We start from the raw sequence: 12,253 nt of genomic DNA, 5'->3' as shown, positions 1-12,253 counted from the left end.
AAAGAACGTGATGTTTGCAATGTTACTATTTCCAACCTTAGAAGTGAAAATGATTTATTACATGCTAAGATTGTAGAATTAAAATCTTGCAAACCCTCTACATCTACCGTTGAGCATGTTTCCATTTGCACTAGATGTAGAGATGTTGATATTGATGCTATTCATGATCATATGGCTTTAATTAAACAACAAAATGATCATATAGCAAAATTAGATGCTAAAATTGCAGAGCATGACTTAGAAAATGAAAAATTTAAATTTGCTAGAAGCATGCTCTATAGTGGGAGACGCCCTGGCATCAAGGATGGCATTGGCTTCCAAAAGGGGGACAATGTCAAACTTAATGCCCCTCCTAAGAAATTGTCCAATTTTGTTAAGGGCAAGGCTCCCATGCCTCAGGATAACGAGGGTTACATTTTATACCCTGCCGGTTATCCCGAGAGCAAGATTAGGAGAATTCACTCTAGGAAGTCTCACTCTGGCCCTAATCATGCTTTTATGTATAAGGGTGAGACATCTAGCTCTAGGCAACCAACCCGTGCTAAGTTGCCTAAGAAGAAAACTCCTAGTGCATCAAATGGTCATAACATTTCATTTAAAACTTTTGATGCATCTTATGTTTTGACTAACAAATCCGGCAAGGTAGTTGCCAAGTTTGTTGGGGGCAAACACAAGGGCTCCAAGACTTGTGTTTGGGTACCCAAAGTTCTTGTGTCTAATGCCAAAGGACCCAAAACCGTTTGGGTACCTAAAGTCAAGAACTAAATTTGTTTTGTAGGTTTATGCATCCGGGGGCTCAAGTTGGATCATCGATAGCGGGTGCACAAACCACATGACAGGGGAAAAGAAGATGTTCTCCTCCTATGAGAAAAACCAAGATCCCCAACGAGCTATCACATTCGGGGATGGAAATCAAGGTTTGGTCAAAGGTTTGGGTAAAATAGCTATATCTCCTGACCATTCCATTTCCAATGTTTTTCTTGTTGATTCATTAGATTACAACTTGCTTTCTGTTTCCCAATTATGTCAAATGGGCTACAACTGTCTATTTACTGATGTACGTGTCACTGTCTTTAGAAGAAGTGATGATTCAATAGCATTTAAGGGAGTGTTAGAGAGACAGTTATACTTGGTAGATTTTGATAGAGCTGAACTCGACACTTGCTTAATTGCTAAGACTAACATGGGTTGGCTCTGGCACCGCCGACTAGCCCATGTTGGAATGAAGAATCTTCATAAGCTTCTAAAGGGAGAGCACATTTTAGGATTAACAAATATTCATTTTGAGAAAGACAGGATTTGTAGTGCATGCCAAGCTGGGAAGCAAGTTGGTGCTCATCATCCGCATAAGAACATCATGACGACTGACAGGCCACTGGAGCTCCTACACATGGATTTATTCGGCCCGATCGCTTACATAAGCATCGGTGGGAGTAAGTACTGTCTAGTTATTGTGGATGATTATTCTCGCTTCATTTGGGTATTCTTTTTGCAGGAAAAATCTCAAACCCAAGAAACCTTAAAGGGATTCTTGAGACGGGCTCAAAATGAGTTCGGCTTAAGGATCAAGAAAATTAGAAGCGACAACGGGACGGAGTTCAAGAATTCACAAATTGAAGGCTTCCTTGAGGAGGAGGGCATTAGGCATGAGTTCTCCTCTCCCTACACGCCACAACAAAATGGTATAGTGGAGAGAAAGAATAGAACTCTATTGGACATGGCAAGAACCATGCTTGATGAGTACAAGACGCCGGATCGGTTTTGGGCCAAGGCTGTCAACACCTCCTGCTACGCCATCAACCGGTTATATCTACACCGAATCCTCAAGAAGACATCCTATGAACTCCTAACCAGTAAAAAGCCCAATATTTCATATTTTAGAGTCTTTGGTAGCAAATGCTTTATTCTTGTTAAAAAAGGTAGAAAATCTAAATTTGCTCCTAAGACTGTAGAAGGCTTTTTACTAGGATATGATTCAAACACAAGGGAATATAGAGTCTTTAACAAGTCCTCAAGACTAGTTGAAGTTTCTTGTGACGTTGTGTTTGATGAAACTAACGGCTCTCAAGTAGAGCAAGTTGATCTTGATGAGATAGGTAATGAAGAGGCTCTGTGCATCGCGCTAAGGAACATGTCCATTGGGGATGTGTGTCCTAAGGAATCCGAAAAGCCCACTCAAGCACAAGATCAACCATCCTCCTCCACGCAAGCATCTCCACCAACTCAAAATGAGGACGAGGCTCAAGTTGATGAAGGAGAAAATCAAAATGTTGAGCCACCTCAAGATGACGGCAACGATCAAGGGGGAGATGCAAATGATCAAGACAAAGAGGATGAAGAACCAAGACCGCCACACCCAAGAGTCCACCAAGCAATCCAACGAGATCACCCCGTCGACACCATCCTCGGCGTCATTCATAAGGGGGTAATCACTAGATCTCGTGTTGCACATTTTTGTGAGCATTACTCTTTTGTTTCCTCTATTGAGCCACACAGGGTAGAGGAAGCACTTCAAGATTCAGATTGGGTGATGGCGATGCAAGAGGAGCTCAACAATTTCACTAGGAACGAGGTATGGCATTTAGTTCCACGTCCTAATCAAAATGTTGTGGGAACCAAATGGGTCTTCCGCAACAAGCAAGATGAGCATGGTGTGGTGACAAGGAACAAAGCTCGACTTGTGGCCAAGGGATACTCTCAAGTTGAAGGTTTGGATTTTGGTGAAACCTATGCACCCGTAGCTAGGCTTGAGTAAATTCGTATATTATTAGCCTATGCTACTTACCATGGCTTCAAGCTTTACCAAATGGACGTGAAGAGTGCCTTCCTCAATGGACCAATCAAGGAAGAGGTCTATGTTGAGCAACCTCCCGGCTTTGAAGACAGTGAGTATCCTAACCATGTCTATAGGCTCTCTAAGGCACTTTATGGGCTCAAGCAAGCCCCAAGAGCATGGTATGAATGCCTAAGAGATTTCCTTATTGCTAATGGCTTCAAAGTCGGCAAGGCCGATCCTACTTTATTTACTAAGACTCTTGCAAATGATTTGTTCGTATGCCAAATTTATGTTGGTGATATTATATTTGGGTCTACTAACGAATCTACATGTGAGGAATTTAGTAGGATCATGACACAGAAATTTGAGATGTCAATGATGGGGGAGTTGAAGTATTTCTTAGGATTTCAAGTAAAGCAACTCCAAGAGGGCACCTTCATTAGCCAAACGAAGTATACTCAAGACATTCTAAACAAGTTTAGGATGAAGGATGTGAAAGGGAATTAGGCTTACACCTATTTCCTATATTAATTTTGGTGGTTGAATTGCCCAACACAAATAATTGGACTAACTAGTTTGCCCAAGTTTACAAGTTCTACAGGTACAAAAGATCACCATAAGCCAATAAAAAGACCAAGAAAAAGGGTTCAAACAAAAGAGCAAAGGGTCAACCGAAGGCACCCTGGTCGGGCGCACCGGACTGTCCGGTGTGCCACCGGACAGTGTCCGGTGCACCAGGGAAGATCGACTTCAAACTCTTCACCTTCGGGAATTCTTAGAGCCGGCGCGCTATAATTCACTGGACTGTCCGGTGTACACCGGACAGTGTCTGGTGCTCCAAGAGGACGCGGCTCTGAACTCGCCAGTCAAGGGAATTTGCAACGACTGCTCCGCTATAATTCACCGGACATGTCCGGTGTACACCGGACTGTCCGGTGTACACCGGACTGTCCGGTGTAACAGCGGGGCAACGGCTACTTCAGGCGCCAACAGCTACCTTCAGCGCATTAAATGCGCGCCAGCGCGCGCAGAGGTCAGGCACGCCCATGCTGGCGCACCGGACACCCTACAGTTCATGTCCGGTGCGCCACCGGACACCCTACAGTTCATGTCCGGTGCGCCACCGGACACCCTACAGTTCATGTCCGGTGCGCCACCGGACATCAAGGCGGGCCCAGAAGTCAGAGCTCCAACGGTCGGAACCCTAACGGCCTGGTGACGTGGCTGTCGCACCGGACATGTCCGGTGTGCACCGGACTGTCCGGTGCGCCATACGACAGACAGCCTCCACCAAACGGCTAGTTTGGTGGTTGGGGCTATAAATACCCCCAACCACCCCACATTCAAGTCATCCAAGTTTTCCACTTCTCAACCACTTACAAGAGCTAGGCATTCAATTCTAGACACACCCAAGTGATCAAATCCTCTCCAATTCCACACAAGGCTTTAGCGATTAGCGAGAGAGATTTGACGTGTTCTTTTGAGCTCTTGCGCTTGGATTGCTTCTTTCTTTCTCACTAGTTCTTGTGATCAAAGCTCACTTGTAATCAAGGCAAGAGACACCAATTGTGTGGTGGTCCTTGCGGGGAAGTTTTGTTCCCGGTTTTGATTTGAGAAGAGAAGCTCACTCGGTCCGCGGGATCGTTTGAGAGAGGGTAAGGGTTGAAAGAGACCCGGCCTTTGTGGCCTCCTCAACGGGGAGTAGGTTTGCATGAACCGAACCTCGGTAAAACAAATCCGCGTGTCACTCTTCATTCATTTGCGATTTGTTTTGCGCCCTCTCTCTCGGACTCATTATTATTTCTAACGCTAACCCGGCTTGTAGTTGTGATTAATTTTGTAAATTTCAGTTTCGCCCTATTCACCCTCCCCCCCTCTAGGCGACTTTCAATTGGTATCAAAGCCCGGTGCTTCATTAGAGCCTAACCGCTCGAAGTGATGTCGGGAGATCACACCAAGAGGGAGATGGAGACCGGCGACAAGCCCACTACGAGTCACGGGAGCACTTCATCGGAAGAGTCCCGCACCAAGAGGAAGGAGAAGAAGAAGAGCTCCTCCAACAAAAGGAAGGGGAAGGAGAAGAAATCCTCCTCCCACAAGTCGCATCGGAGAGGCGACAAGCACAAGAGGATGAGGAAAGTGGTCTACTACGAGACCGACACTTCATCAACGTCGACCTCCGACTCCGACGCACCGTCCGTCACTTCTAAGCGCCAAGAGCGCAAGAAGTATAGTAAGATCCCCCTACGCTACCCCTCAAAGCGTACTCCTTTACTCTCCGTTCCATTAGGCAAACCACCGGTTTTTGATGGTGAAGATTATAACATGTGGAGTGACAAAATGAGGCACCATCTAACCTCACTCCACACAAGCATATGGAATGTTGTTGAGTTTGGTGTACAGGTACCATCCGTAGGGGATGAAGACTATGACTCGGACGAGGTGGCCCAAATTCACCACTTTAACTCCCAAGCAACCACTATACTCCTCGCCTCTCTAAGTCAAGAGGAGTATAACAAGGTGCAAGGGTTAGAAAGTGCGAAGGAAATTTGGGACGTACTCAAGACCGCGCACGAAGGAGACGAGGTGACAAAGATCACCAAGCGGGAAACGATCGAGGGGGAGCTCGGTTGCTTCATGCTTCACCAAGGGGAGGATCCACAAGCAATGTACAACCGCTTGAAGACCTTGGTGAACCAAGTGCGCAACCTCGGGAGCGAAAAATGGGATGACCATGAGATGGTCAAGGTTATTCTTAGATCCCTCGTATTTCTTAACCCTACACAAGTTCAATTAATTCGAGGTGATCCTAGATATAAGCTAATGTCTCCTGAGGAAGTTATAGGAAAATTTGTGAGCTTTGAGCTAATGATTAAAGGCTCAAAGAAAATCATCGAGCAAGGCACTTCCTCCACACCCGAGGCACAACCGGTCGCATTCAAGGCGATGGAAGAAAAGAAGGAGGAAGCTACTCCAAGTCGAACACCCATCGACGCCTCCAAGCTCGACAATGAGGAGATGGCGCTCATCATCAAGAGCTTCCGCCAAATCCTCAAGCAAAGGAGGGGGAAAGATTACAAACCCCGCTCCAAGAAAGTATGCTACAAATGTGGTAAGCCCGGTCATTTTATTGCTAAATGTCCATTATCTAGTGATAGTGACAGGGGCGACGACAAGAAGGGGAGAAGAAAGGAGAAGAAGAGACACTACAAGAAGAAGGGCGGCGATGCCCACGTGTGCCGCGAGTGGGACTCCGACGAGAGCTCCACCGACTCCTCCTCCGACGAGGACGCCGCCAACATCGCCGTCACCAAGGGACTTCTCTTCCCCAACGTCGGCCACAAGTGCCTCATGGCAAAGGACGGCAAAAGGAAGAAGGTTAAATCCAAATCCTCCACTAAATATGAGTCCTCTAGTGATGATAATGCTAGTGATGAGGAAGATAATTTGCGTACTCTTTTTGCCGACCTCAACATGCAACAAAAGGAAAAACTAAATGAGCTAATTAGTGCCATCCATGGGAAGGATGATCTCTTGGACTCCCAAGAGGACTTCCTAATCAAGGAAAATAAAAAGCATGTTAAGGTTAAGAATGCTTATGCTCTAGACGTAGAAAAATGTGAGAAATTATCTAGTGAGCTAAGCACATGCCATGACACTATTGCCAACCTTAGAAATGAAAATGCCAAATTAATTGCTAAGGTTGATTCTCATGTTTGCAATGTTTCAACTTCCAATCCTAGAGATGATAATGTTGATTTACTTGCTAGGATTGATGAGTTGAATGTTTCTCTTGCTAGCCTTAAGATTGAAAATGAAAAATTAATTGCTAAGGCTAAAGAATTAGATGTTTGCAATGTTACAATTTCCAATCTTAGAGATAACAATGATATATTACGTGCTAAGATTGTTGAACTTAATTCTTGCAAACCCTCTACATCTACCATTGAGCATGTCACTATTTGTACTAGATGTAGAGATATTGATGTTGATGCTATTCATGATCACATGGCTTTAATTAAACAACAAAATGATCATATAGCATTATTAGATGCTAAAATTGCTGAGCATAACTTAGAAAATGAAAAATTTAAATTTGCTAGAAGTATGCTCAATAATGGGAGACGCCCTGACATCAAGGATGGCATTGGCTACCAAAGGGGAGACAATGTCAAACTTAATGCCCCTCCTAAAAATTTAGGGTGGTGGTGCGGTCCTTTTGCTTTGGGCCAATACTTTCTCCCCCTTTGGCATGAATCGCCAAAAATGGATACATGGAATGAAATATAGGCCCTAGTCTAACTACTATCTCCCCTTTGGCAAATAAAACATATGAGTGAAGATTATACCAAAAACAGAGAGTGAAGCGGAGCGATGGCGAAGGATGAGTAGTAGAGTGGAGTGGAAGCCTTGTCTTCGCCGAAGACTCCAATTCCCTTTCAATATACCTATGACTTGGTTTGAAATATACTTGAAAACACATTAGTCATAGCATATATAAAAGAGACATGATCAAAGGTATATTTATGAGCTATGTGTGCAAATTAGCAAAAGAAATTTCTAGAATCAAGAATATTGAGCTCATGCCTAAGTTTGGTAAAAGTTTGTTCATCAAGAGGCTTGGTAAAGATATCGGCTAATTGATCTTTAGTGTTAATGTATGCAATCTCGATATCCCCCTTTTGTTGGTGATCCCTAAGAAAATGATACCGAATGGCTATGTGTTTAGTGCGGCTATGCTCAACGGGATTATCCGCCATGCGGATTGCACTCTCATTATGACATAGAAGAGGAACTTTGGTTAATTTGTAACCATAGTCCCGCAGGGTTTGCCTCATCCAAAGCAATTGCGCGCAACAATGGCCTGCGACAATGTACTCGGCTTCGGCGGTAGAAAGAGCGACCAAATTTTGCTTCTATGAAGCCCAAGACACCAAGGATCTTCCCAAGAACTGGCAAGTCCCCGATGTGCTCTTCCTATTGATTTTGCACCCCGCCCAATCGGCATCCGAATAACCAATCAAATCAAATGTGGATCCCCGAGGGTACCAAAGCCCAAACTTAGGAGTATAAGCCAAATATCTCAAGATTCGTTTTACGGCCGTAAGGTGTGATTCCTTAGGGTCGGCTTGAATCTTGCACACATGCATACGGAAAGCATAATGTCCGGTCGAGATGCACATAAATAAAGCAATGAACCAATCATCGACCGGTATACCTTTTGATCCACGGACTTACCTCCCGTGTCGAGGTCGAGATGCCCATTGGTTCCCATGGGTGTCTTGATGGGCTTGGCATCCTTCATTCCAAACTTGTTTAGAATGTCTTGAGTATACTTTGTTTGGCTAATGAAGGTGCCCTCTTGGAGTTGCTTGACTTGGAATCCTAGAAAATACTTCAACTCCCCCATCATAGACATCTCGAATTTCTATGTCATGATCCTACTAAATTCTTCACATGTAGATTCGTTAGTAGACCCAAATATAATATCATCAACATAAATTTGGCATACAAACAAATCATTGTCAAGAGTTTTAGTGAATAAAGTAGGATCGGCTTTTCCGACTTTGAAGCCATTAGCAATAAGGAAATCTCTTAGGCATTCATACCATGCTCTTGGGGCTTGCTTGAGCCCATAAAGCGCCTTAGAGAGCCTATAGACATGGTTAGGATACTCACTGTCTTCAAAGCCGGGAGGTTGCTCAACATAGACCTCTTCCTTGATTGGTCCATTGAGGAAGGCACTCTTTACGTCCATTTGGTACAGCTTGAAGCCATGGTAAGTAGCATAGGCTAATAATATACGAATTGACTCAAGCCTAGCTACGGGTGCATAGGTTTCACCGAAATCCAAACCTTCGACTTGGGAGTATCCCTTGGCCACAAGTCGGGCTTTGTTCCTTGTCACCACACCATGCTCATCTTGTTTGTTGCGGAAGACCCACTTGCTTCCTACAACATTTTGGTTAGGACGTGGAACTAAATGCCATACCTCATTCCTAGTGAAGTTGTTGAGCTCCTCTTGCATCGCCATCACCCAATCCGAATCTTGGAGTGCTTCCTCTACCCTGTGTGGCTCAATAGAGGAAACAAAAGAGTAATGTTCACAAAAATGTGCAACACGAGATCGAGTGGTTACCCCCTTATGAATGTCGCCGAGGATGGTGTCGACGGGGTGATCTCGTTGGATTGCTTGGTGGACTCTTGGGTGTGGCGGCCTTGGTTCTTCATCCTCCTTGTCTTCATCACTTGCATCTCCCCCTTGATCATTGCCGTCATCTTGAGGTGGCTCATCATTTTGTTCTTCCTCTTTATCAACTTGAGCCTCGTCCTCATTTTGGGTTGGTGGAGATGCTTGCGTGGAGGAGGATGGTTGATCTTGTGCATGTGGAGGCTCTTCGGATTCCTTAGGACACACATCCCCAATGGACATGTTCCTTAGCGCGATGCACGGAGCCTGTTCTTCACCTATCTCATCAAGATCAACTTGCTCTACTTGAGAGCCGTTAGTCTCATCAAACACAACGTCACAACAAACTTCAACTAGTCCTGAGGACTTGTTAGAGACTCTATATGCCCTTGTGTTTGAATCATATCCTAGTAAAAAGCCTTCTACAGTCTTAGGAGCAAATTTTGATTTTCTACCTCTTTTAACAAGAATAAAGCATTTGCTACCAAAGACTCTAAAATATGAAATATTGGGCTTTTTACCGGTTAGGAGTTCATAGGATGTCTTCTTGAGGATTCGGTGTAGATATAACCGGTTGATGGCGTAGCAAGCGGTGTTGACCGCCTCGGCCCAAAACCGATCCGGCGTCTTGTACTCATCAAGCATGGTTCTTGCCATGTCCAATAGAGTTCGATTCTTCCTCTCCACTACACCATTTTGTTGTGGGGTGTAGGGAGAAGAGAACTCATGCTTGATGCCCTCCTCCTCAAGGAAGCCTTCTATTTGTGAGTTCTTGAACTCCGTCCTGTTGTCGCTTCTAATTTTCTTGATCCTTAAGCCGAACTCATTTTGAGCCCGTCTCAAGAATCCCTTTAAGGTCTCTTGGGTATGAGATTTTTCCTGCAAAAAGAATACCCAAGTGAAGCGAGAATAATCATCCACAATAACTAGACAGTACTTACTCCCGCCGATGCTTATGTAAGCGATCGGGCCGAATAGGTCTATGTGTAGGAGCTCCAGTGGCCTGTCACTTGTCATGATGTTTTTGTGTGGATGATGAGTGCCAACTTGCTTCCAGGCTTGGCATGCGCTACAAATCCTGTCTTTCTCAAAATGAACATTTGTTAATCCTAAAATGTGCTCTCCCTTTAGAAGCTTATGAAGATTCTTCATTCCAACATGAGCTAGTCGGCGGTGCCAGAGCCAACCCATGTTAGTCTTAGCAATTAAGCAAGTGTCGAGTTCAGCTCTATCAAAATCTACCAAGTATAGCTGACCCTCTAACACTCCCTTAAATGTTATTGAATCATCACTTCTTCTAAAGACAGTGACACCTACATCAGTAAATAGACAGTTGTAGCCCATTTGACATAATTGAGATACGGAAAGCAAATTGTAATCTAAAGAATCTACAAGAAAAACATTGGAAATGGAATGGTCAGGAGATATAGCTATTTTACCCAAACCTTTGACCAAACCTTGGTTTCCATCCCCGAATGTGATAGCTCGTTGGGGATCTTGGTTTTTCTCGTAGGAGGAGAACATCTTCTTCTCCCCTGTCATGTGGTTTGTGCACCCGCTGTCGATGATCCAACTTGAGCCCCCGGATGCATAAACCTACAAAACAAATTTAGTTCTTGACTTTAGGTACCCAAACGGTTTTGGGTCCTTTGGCATTAGAAACAAGAACTTTGGGTACCCAAACACAAGTCTTGGAGCCCTTGTGTTTGCCCCCAACAAACTTGGCAACTACCTTGCCGGATTTGTTAATAAGACAAGGCTTCCACTCCACTCTACTACTCATCCTTCGCCAACGCTCCGCTTCACTCTCAGTTTTTGGTATAATCTTCACTCATATGTTTTATTTGCCAAAGGGGAGATAGTAGTTAGACTAGGGCCTATATTTCATTCCAAGTATCCGTTTTTGGCGATTCATGCCAAAGGGGGAGAAAGTATTGGCCCAAAGCAAAAGGACCTCACCACCACCCTAAATTTTTAAAATGATTTTCAAATTGGTAAATTTCAAATTGGTATCTCTTTGTGTTCTAAAGGGGGGAGAAAGTAGTATTTTCAAAATTGATATCTTAAAACCCTCTTGAACACTAAGAGGAGAATTTATTTGAGGGGGAGTTTTGTTTAGTCAAAGGAAAGGCATTTGAAACAAGGGAAGAAAATTTCAAAACTTGAAAATGCTTCGCAAGATCTTACTCATTTACCTTTGACTATTTTGCAAAAGGACTTTGAAAAGGATTTACAAAAAGAATTTGCAAAAACAAAACATGTGGTGCAAGCGTGGTCCAAAATGTTAAAAATAATGAAACAATCCATGCATATCTAGTAAGTAATATTTATTGGCTCAATTCTAAATAACCTTTGCGCTTACATTTTGCAAACTAGGTCAATTCTGCACTTCTACATTTGCTTTGGTTTGTGTTGGCATCAATCGCCAAAAAGGGGGAGATTGAAAGGGAATTAGGCTTACACCTATTTCCAATACTAATTTTGGTGTTGAATTGCCCAACACAAATAATTGGACTAACTAGTTTGCCCAAGTTTACAAGTTCTACAGGTACAAAAGATCACCATAAGCCAATAAAAAGACCAAGAAAAAGGGTTCAAACAAAGGAGCAAAGGGTCAACCGAAGGCACCCTGGTCGGGCGCACCGGACTGTCCGGTGTGCCACCGGACAGTGTCCGGTGCACCAGGGAAGATCGACTTCAAACTCTTCACCTTCGGGAATTCTCAGAGCCGGCGCGCTATAATTCACCGGACTGTCCGGTGTACACCGGACAGTGTCCAGTGCTCCAAGAGGACGCGACTCTGAACTCGCCAGTCTCGGGAATTTGCAACGACTGCTCCGCTATAATTCACCGGACATGTCCGGTGTAACAGCGGGGCAATGGCTACTTCAGGCGCCAACGGCTACCTGCATTGCATTAAATGCGCGCCAGCGCGCAGAGGTCAGGCACGCCCATGCTGGCGCACCGGACACCCTACAGTTCATGTCCGGTGCGCCACCGGACATCAAGGCGGGCCCAGAAGTCAGAGCTCCAACGGTCGGAACCCTAACGGCCTGGTGACGTGGCTGTCGCACCGGACATGTCCGGTGTGCACCGGACTGTCCGGTGCGCCATACGACAGACAACCTCCACCAAACGACTAGTTTGGTAGTTGAGGCTATAAATACCCCCAACCACCCCACATTCAAGTCATCCAAGTTTTCCACTTCTCAACCACTTACAAGAGCTAGGCATTCAATTCTAGACACACCCAAGTGATCAAATCCTCTCCAATTCCACACAAGGCT

This window comes from Zea mays, chromosome 5, assembly GCF_902167145.1.
Source record: "Zea mays cultivar B73 chromosome 5, Zm-B73-REFERENCE-NAM-5.0, whole genome shotgun sequence".
In the NCBI taxonomy this organism is placed as follows: domain Eukaryota; kingdom Viridiplantae; phylum Streptophyta; class Magnoliopsida; order Poales; family Poaceae; genus Zea; species Zea mays.
Note: the sequence above shows the minus strand (reverse complement) of the source record.